We start from the raw sequence: 9,267 nt of genomic DNA, 5'->3' as shown, positions 1-9,267 counted from the left end.
AGAGAAGAGAAGAGAAGAGAAGAGAAGAGAAGAGAAGAGAAGAGAAGAGAAGAGAAGAGAAGAGAAGAGAAGAGAAGAGAAGAGAAGAGAACATAGAAGCAAAGGCCTAGAGGCAGGATGAGAATAGGTGGTGAACTGCAGAGTAGGAAGTAGTCCAGTTTGGCTAGAAAAAGTAATAATGAGAAGGCTGGAAAAACAGGTTCAAGCCTCACTATAGAAAGCCTTAAATTCTAGAACCTGTTTATAGTTCACTGAGTAGGCATGGGGAGTCAGTGGAGGGGTGTGACCAATGGCATGATCACTAGAACTCAGTAAATTACTTGGGCAGTAGGGTAGAGGATGCATTGGAAAAGGAACAGACTGAAGACAGAAGAAAACAGCTAGAAGGCTATTACAATCTAAGCGAGAAGAGATGAGGACATGAACTAATTAAGGCAGTTGCACTGGGAAAGGAGAGGAGATTGGATATACAGGTAAGGAAAAGGGAAGTGTAGATATTAGAGAGAGAGAAAGGCTTATGGGACATAATGATGATTTCAGTTTTAGACATACTCCATCTGAGGTGATAAGTGGATTTAATTCAGTAAGCACTTATTATGATTTTCCATGTGCTAAGAGTAAGTTCCCAACATAGTCTCCAACCTCAAAGAGCTTACAATCAAATAGGTATGTAGATCAGTAAGTATGCTACAGATTAGAATGTGAAAGCTGCAAAGATGAGAGCTAGTCAAAAATATTAGACAATTTGGAGAGGAAGAGCTTACTTTTACTTGGAGAGTAGGAGAGGGCAGAGAAAACTTCCAGGGGTTGATGGCACCTCAGCTGAACTTAGAGAAAGTTGACAAGAGGAAGATGTGTGAAGAGTCTCAGGAATGGAGTATGATGACCTACACATCCGTAGAGGGACAAGAGATGACACGGTGACAACAAGGAAACAGTCCAAGGCATACTGGAACACACACGGCATTCATATCAAGAAGCATTTATTAAGAAGAAATAAAAGTTATCTATAGTCATATGAAAAAATGCTCTAAATCACTACTGATTAGAGAAATGCAAACTGAAACAACCCTGAGGTACCACCTCATCCATATCAGATTGGCTAACATGACAGAAAAAGAAAAACGACAAATGCTGAAGGGGATATGGAAAAATTGGGACACTAATGAACTGCTGGTGGAGTTCTAAACTGGTCCAACCACTTTGGAGAAGAACACTTTGGAACTTCAATCAATATCAAATTGCTTACCTTTTCAACCAGGAGGGAGCGAAAGAGAAAATTTGGAACTCAAAATTTTTTTAAATGATTGTTAAAAAGTTTTACATGTAATTGGGAAATATTTAATGAAACAAATAAACATGATTTAAAGAAAAAAAGAAAGCAGATTTATTAAGTGCCTACTACATACAAAGTTCTGTGCTAGGTTCTGAGAAAACAAAGCCAAAAAATATCCATCTTCAAGGAGATTACACAAGGTGAAGACACAAGGTACAAAGAGATTAAGTAGGATCAGGAGAGGCTACATATAAGAAGCAGTACCTAAGTTAAACCTTGAAAAAAACTAAGGTGTAAGAGGTAAAGCGTCTATGAAAACCACCTTACAAAGGCATAGGGAAACAGGAGACGGAAGGCCAAGAATAGGGAACAGCAAATAGACTGATTTGGTTAAAACATGGAGTGCAAGAAGGAAAATAATTTGGACTAAGATTGGAAAGGTCAGCTTTTCCCCATTTGTGAAGGGCTTTCTTTATATGCCAAACTAAGGTGTCTATATTTTAACCTTCATTCTCTAAGTCATGTAAAACATAGAGAGAAGAGAGATGATACACTAGAGCATTTAGAAGCCTATTATGATCATCTATCCAAGAAGTGATAAAGGTCTGACAAGGTGATAGCACTATGAATGGGGAGGACACATCCCAGATATTTAGTAGAACTGCAAAACCTGGCAAATGACTGGATATGTGAGAATGACAAAAATAATCAAAGATAATAGGTTTGGTTTGATTTTGCAGAGTAAGAGATAGTGGAGTTATACCTGTGGCTTTACTGGCATAAGGAATTTCTGGTACCACAACTCCCGTCAGTGAAGCAGATGGGCAACATTTGTGTAATTTAAAGAGTCTTAAGAGCTACTCGGGAATTACCTGGGACATTGACTTGCTCAGTCACATAGCTACTATGTATCAGAAGCAGGACTTGAACTCAGATTTTCCTGAAAGGCTACCACCCATTCACTATGCTACCTCTCAAAATTAAGGGTAGTATCATATTATTAAATCGATATAAATTGAAATGCCACATCAACCCCATACTACTATGCAACTTTGAGAAAGTCATTTAGTCTCTGCAAAATCCAGTTTTCTTATCTATATAATGTAAAAGTTGAACAAAGTAGTATCTTAAGTCTTTTTTATTTCAGACCTTCTAACTCTGTGATTCTCCTTATTTTAGAAAAGTGAGGTAGTTTGCTTTTAGAAGAATGATGTATAACTCACTCATGTAAAGGAACCCTTTAACTTTCTTCTTGAATATGTGTGACAAGTATTCTGGTATATTTATGCTGCTACAATGAAGAGAAAGAGGGAAAAAAATAGGAAGCTGCATACATATAATAATAAGTCACATACATATAAAGTAACAAAAATGGCAGGGGGGAAGGAAGCACAACACATATTGAGAAGGGTGGTACAGAGAATGCTATTTAGTAATTAGTTATCAAGAGGGTGACACTAGAAAGTTATGAGGAAATGTATTAAGAAGAAGACAGTTATTCCCACTCTCTCCTTTCCCCCAGTATGACATACATTGAGGTGACTGTTCTCTTTGGAGAGGCCAACCCTTCTTCATGTGCCCTTGCTCCTATCCCTTATCTTCTCCAGCAGATCTCAACCTCAGTTATCTTTGTTTTCTAATCTTTGATCTAATTGCTAGTTCCTTCCCTAATACCTTCATGCATGTCCAAGTGTCCATAATCTTTCAAAAAACTGTACTCTACTATTCTCTCCAGAGTTCATAATTCCATCTGTCTCCCTTTCTCAGCCATACTTCCAGAAAAAAGCTATCTACACTTGCTACCTCCATTCCTTCACTTCTCAACCAACTGCAATCTGACTTCTGACCTCACCACTCAACTAAACGACTTTCCAAAGTTACCAATGATCTCTTAATTGCCAAATTATATGGTCTTATTTCAGTCCTCATGTTTCTTAACCTATCTGCTGAATCTAACACTGCTAACCCCCCTGTTTCTAAATACTAGTTCAAAAGCAAACAGTGAAGGGCTTTCATGACACTGCTCTCTCCTGGTTCTCTTCCTACTTAACCACTCCTTAGCAGTCTCCTTTGTGAATTTATCATTATATCATGTACCGTAACCGAATAGTTATAAAAAGTTAAAAAAAAATAGTTAAAAAAAGAACCCCAAGGTTCTGTCATAGTCCCTATTCTATACTTTTGCTTAGTGACCTCATCAATTCCCATGCATTTAATTATTATCATTACACTTATGAGTCATGAGTTATATATCCAGCCCCAGACCCTACCCTGAACTTCAAACTGAATCACCAACTGCCTACTAAACATTTCAAACTGGATATCCTGGAATGGTTGGTTGTGGTTGTAGCAGGATCAGGCTGGTATCAGGGGAGGAGTTCTAAGTAATTATTCTAGTGTTCTTAGAACAGCCACCACTAGAAGTGGGGCAGAGCCTGACCTGTTTAACCAGTAAAGTTGACTGGACTCAACCAAGATAAAAAGTTAGCTAATTAGCAGCATTTCAAACTTCTTCATGTTTTAATAAGGATTAGCTATCAGCATCCCAGCACTCTGTAACCCACATTTATGTCATTGAATTCTGTTTAAATTGTTTTACAGTGCTTTCTGTGGTTCTATATTTAGCCTTTCTCTGTGTATAGGAATAAACTACCTGGTCCAAATTAGATTCATATCATATATTGAGTACATCTTGACTCTTCAATTTAGGGAGATTCAGACATTAGCTGTAAACTAAACCAGAAATAAAACTGTCCCTGGGAAACCAAACCTAGGGTGGGAGCTTATTAAAGAGTCAAAGAATGTGAGAACGGACCTAATCCTCCTAATTAGAGGTCAGGGTTCCCCAAGACTGAACTAGGTACAAACTGAAATAGCTGGGTATAGTAAAGGCAGGGGATGAATGTTCCTGCTCTACAAGCCCCAGCAGTAGTTACTCTAAGTTATAAAAGTCAAAACAAAAGAATATTACTCAAGGAGCTCATATGCCACTAGGAGATATTACATGTGGAAAGTGAGGATTCTAATAAGACCCACAAAGGCTTCACACAAAAAGTAGACTTAAGTGCAACTTTGAAGAAAATTAAGGATTCTAAGGAGACAGAAAGAGGGCAATCCAAACAGGACAAAGTCAAAGACAAGAGTAGGGGTTGAAATGCCAAATTCATAGAACAACAAGTAGGCCAGCCTGACTGAAATGTAGGGTGAGTAAATCAGAGATAATGTGAAAAAAGTTTGGAAAGATCAGCTGAAGCAAGACTGTGAAGGGCTTTAAATGCCAGGCTAAAATATTTTTACATTATTATAGAGGCAACAGATGATCAATGAAGCTTCTTATTCAGGGGGATGACATGGTCACATCTATGCTTTAGGAAAAACATTTTAGCAGCCGTGTAGAACATGGATTGAATAGGAGAGAATCTGGAAGCAAGGAAATCTATTAGAAGACTACTAAAATCCTCCAGATAAGAGATGGGTAGGGCCCTAAACTAGGAGCAGTTGGATGGTTCCCTGGATTGAGTATGGGACCTGGAGTCAGGAAGAACTGAGTTCAGATTTAGCCTCAGACAAGTACTAGTCATGTGGCCCTGGGCAAATCACTTAACCTCTGTTTGCCTTAATCCACTGGAGAAGGAAATGGCAAACCACTGTATTATCCTTGCCAAGGAAAACCCCACGGACTATACTATGAGGAAGAATCAGACATGACTGAACAACAAGGGTCTAAACTAGACTAGTGGTCATATGAGTGAAGAGATGGAAACAGATGAAAGATGTACAGGAAGAATTAAGAAGATCTGGTAACTGATTAGTTATAGGATATGAGGGAGAGAGGAGAATCAAAGATGTTTCTGAAGTTATGAATCTATGTGATTGCAATATTAATGGTGTTCTCAATAAAAATAGTCTGGAGAAAGGTCAGAATGAGGGAGAAAAGCCATGAGTTCCATTTTGTGCATGTTCTGGAAATAAAATAATTAAATAACCCTATCTTAGAAAAAGAAATTGAACAAGCCATAAATGAGAAAAAAATCTAAGGGCCAAATTTTGCCAAACATATCACAATTAATTCTAATACTCAGTTTTGTACATGTTGAATGTAAGTTGCCTATGTAATCTGGAATGACATTTTACCTCTCAAATGTTGGGGATCAAGGTGATGAAGGAAGGAAAGCTATTTCAAAGATTTTATCACTGTCCTAAAGTATCAGAAAAGGATATGTAACAAAAGAATAACAACTTCCAACAACGTGCTACTTTCAAGTAATGACCAGGGGAAAGGAAGGAGAATGACAGAAAAGGGATGAAGACTTCAAACTTTAAAGCAATATGTAGCAGTTATCACCTAAAAAAAGAAGCACTGGAGCATGTTTTAATTTCCATTCCCACCCACCAGATTTGGCTCTCATCAAATGGGTGGTAGTAAGACCTGTTTTGAATATTAGTTGAAGGCAATGAAAGGAATGGCCTCAGGATTTCAGAGTAGAATTTACCATCATTTCTCCCCATCTCAAAGAGTAGAACAAGAAGAGGTGTTAAGGAGAGAAAAAAAGGAAGAAGGCCGAGGACATGCTTAATGATTTCTTTCACGTTTCACTGTAAATAAAATTTCTCAATTGGATATAATTTATATTTTGAAGTTCTTATGTGATACAAATATTTAAGAGACGAAAAGTTCTAGAATCCATTCAACCAGTGATCATGTTCCTTCAACCAACCAACAAACTAGTTTACGGCCTTGAAAGGCTCACCAGTTAGTTAACAAGCATTAAATGGGGACTATGAGCCAAGCAATGTGCTAAATGCTGGGAATACAAGAAAGAAAAAAGTCCCTCTTCTTAAGGAGCTCATAGTCTAATGGGGAAACAACATGCAAATAACTATATTCCAACGATAAAGAGAGGATAAATTGGAGATAATTAATAGAGGGAAGACACCAGAAATAAGCGGGATCAATCAAGTCTTCTTGTAGAAAGCAAGATTTTAGCTGGAACTTCAAGGAGATCTGAATATGCAGATTAGAAAGGACAGAATTCCAGGCTCTGTATCTTTTTAAAATGACCATCACAGCTGATGTCCTTATAAACGGCACTAAATACAATGCAAAGAGTCTTCAATAGTGCTGGTTTGGAAGTGATAAAAGGGGTGTAAGTTGTTGCAAAGGAAGATACTGAATATACTGCACAGCCACTGATAAATAGGCATCCTCCTGCTCAAGTCAGAAGAAATTGGGCATCTCTCCAGTATCGCGCACGTTTGGGGACTTCAAGGGAGTGAGTGTGACAGCTCCTGGAAAAATTACCAGGAGGAATGAACCAGGTGAGCAAACAAAGGGGCGGGGGGAGTTAAAGGAAACCCGACCCCAACAGTCTGGACTCCTCACAAGTGGTGGCCTCGGAGGTGGTGACTCCGGTGACAGCGGGGGGCTGCTTGCGGGGAGCGAGATCAGGGTGCAGAGACGGGATCAATGGACCGGGGAGTGGGGTCACGAGGATGCTCCAGAGCGGCCTCCCATCCAGGCTCCAAGGAGCCCCCCCCCCCCCCCCCCCCCCCCCCCCCCCCCCCCCACCACTTGTGAGGAGTCCAGACTGTTGGGGCCGGGTTTCCCCTAACTCCCCCCCCCCCCACCAGGTCTACCCCAGGAGGCGCGGGTCCTGAGGGCGGCCTCAGTCGCGGGGCGCAGGCTGTGCTCCCTCGGCAGACGGCGGGTAGAAATGCCGCCCCCCCCCCACCCCCACCAACGGTCTTAAGGATTAACGGCTGCCGGGGGGTGGGGGGAGGAGAGGGGAAGAAAGAGAGGGTTGGCGGGCGGGGAGGGGGGGGGTGAGAACCTCCGCCCAGCCCCACCTCAGTCAGGTTTGTCCGGACCAAGCCTGGCTCGGCCTCTGGGCCCCAGCTTCCCTTGGCTCCCCCTCCCGCTTCCCGCCGCCACTCACCGAACCGGAACCGGGCGCCACGCGAGGGGGTTTCCGGCCGGGAGCCGAACACAGAACCCGGGAACCGCTGCGAACCGGAACCACCTCCGTCGCACCGGAAGCTTTCCTTGGCGGTGGCAGCGGCGGCGGCGGTGGCAGCGGCCGGGCAGCGGCAGCGGAGGAGTACACAGAGCCGGGAGCGGGAAGAGCCGGGGTGGGGGCCGTGCTGAGCGTCTGCGCGTGCGTGGGGAGAGGAAGCTCCGCTGAAACCCTCTCCCGAAAGAAGCCGCAGCCGCTTGAAGAAGAAATAGAATTAGGACCTCCTCGTTTTCTCTGGGGATCCTCTGAAACCGAGTTTTGCGTTGGTTCCCCTCCCCTCAGCCCGAGAGGTCTCCTAAGCTGAAGTCAGAGGACTTCACTTCCCGCCCTGCGCCTCAGTTTCCACCTTTGTAAAATGAGGAGTTGGACCACATGGCCTCGCGGTCTCTCTCCTGTGATCTGCCGGGCCTGGGGCACTTGGCCTCCTCCCTGCCTCTTGCTAGGGATCCTGGCCAAGGGGAGGTCGAGTAAGGGTGGGTCAAATTAAAACTTCCCAGTTCTGCAGCAGGAGTTCCCTGGCTTAAAAAAAAAAAAAAAGCAATGTATTCCCTCCCCTCCAATTAAATGTAGGTTATTTAACTTTCGAGCCACCCTGCCTTACGGGCCTGCCTTCAGTCATCGCGATTTTTTTGAGGTCAATCTGATAATTACAAGTCAGGCGGGTTTTTTTCCTTCTTCATTATATTCATTTCCCATTTTTTAAATCGATAGGCCGGAGAAATGCCGTAGCTGTGCTATCCCTAGGTTCCAGCAAAGCAATGGACAAAATCTCCCAAAATATCCTTTGGACATTATAGGGAGGTATGGGCAAGATAACATAGGTTGTATCCTGCATCTCACTATTTCAGGCTACAGGTCAGATAAAACCTTTATTATCATACAAATTATGGCAGAAAACGGCCACTTGGTTCACAGAAAAGTTTCTGTGTCAAATAGGCTTTCTTTGGTGCCATTTAATGTTTATATATAGTATAAAATGAACATAAATGGCTGGCAGTTGGGCTGAATTGCAAGTTTTTAAGTATGTGAAAACAATATTGTTTACAGGGAGAGATAGGGGTAAGCCAAGGAGTTTTCAGATAGGGTTTTTGTACCATTTTGCAGCATTGTTCATCACAATGATAAGAGAAACACCCGTTGAACACACCAGGAAAGGCCGTGCAAGTGGCCTGGGGCAGAGATAAACTTAAATACAGGAAGGAAGCTAGCATAATTCTCGGCTCTCCTGGAGGCAAGATGGAGCTTATATTGTGGGAGGGTTCTAGGGGTAGTCTAGAGGAAGAGTTTTGGGAGGGTCTTCAGGAGGAGTCAAATGAGGTCAGACTCCAGTAACGAAAGATAAGAGTGGGAAGTAGCTGGAGGCTACCAGGACAATAGAGGGCTAGGCTAGTTTAAGGGTAACAGATTTGGGTGTAGATATTTTAGGAGGATCTAGGGTGGGGAATAGCTGGACAATGGAGGACTAGGTTAGTAACAAAGATTTGGGCTGAGCTATAATGAAAGGCTTATGGCCTCGGGCAAATGGTTTTTGTGGGAAGATTCAAGGAGAGCTCAAGGGGGTTCCCAGAGCCTGTACCTCATCTGTTCCTTCCTTGCCTAGGTACCAGTAAATGTACAAATATTATTCTTTCTATATTCATTGTTCTTCCTGTTAATATATATATATATATATGTTTGGGGGATATAATGCAATAGGATCTCTTAAACTTGACATAGTTTAAGGTTTAAGCATGTTTAATCCTGTGCCTGGGACCAGGGCTGAGGTCAAAAGGACGAGCACTTAGTCCATTCTTACTGTGTACTAGACACTGTACCTGGCTAGCTAATACAAGCAAAAAGACTATGCACCCAATTCTAATGGAGGAATACAGTACACAGAAGGGAAGTTGAAAGGGGAAAGGGATGGATTGGTGTGCAAGATGGGGTTGATGAAGGTGGTCAGGAGGTCTTTTGCACATTCATATGTAATCCCAGCAT

The 9,267-nt window shown here is 42.3% G+C and overlaps 2 protein-coding genes across 10 annotated transcripts in view; one reads left to right on the top strand and one right to left on the bottom strand.

Moving 5' to 3' along the window:
- SENP1 (SUMO specific peptidase 1) overlaps positions 1 to 8,052 on the bottom strand; it is an 83,960-nt gene extending 75,908 nt beyond the window's left edge. For 2 of the 9 annotated variants that reach the window (XR_011169157.1, XM_069092670.1), the window contains exon 1: positions 7,213 to 8,052. The gene's annotated coding sequence lies outside the window, so the exon portion shown is untranslated. Of the gene's footprint in view, positions 1 to 764; positions 2,202 to 7,123 lie in introns of those variants that run through there. The other 7 variants (XM_069092665.1, XM_069092667.1, XM_069092662.1 and 4 more) reach the window with 7 other exon arrangements.
- Positions 6,206 to 9,267, top strand: part of PFKM (phosphofructokinase, muscle) — a 55,333-nt gene continuing 52,271 nt past the window's right edge. The window contains exon 1 of the mRNA XM_069092660.1: positions 6,206 to 6,595. The gene's annotated coding sequence lies outside the window, so the exon portion shown is untranslated. The remainder of the gene's footprint in view (positions 6,596 to 9,267) is intronic.

Source organism: Petaurus breviceps, unplaced genomic scaffold, assembly GCF_028583685.1.
Source record: "Petaurus breviceps papuanus isolate PSGF00001 unplaced genomic scaffold, PetGlider_PUasm1.0 191, whole genome shotgun sequence".
Classification (NCBI taxonomy): Eukaryota; Metazoa; Chordata; class Mammalia; order Diprotodontia; family Petauridae; genus Petaurus; species Petaurus breviceps.
Note: the sequence above shows the minus strand (reverse complement) of the source record. Positions and strands in the feature narration are given on the sequence as shown.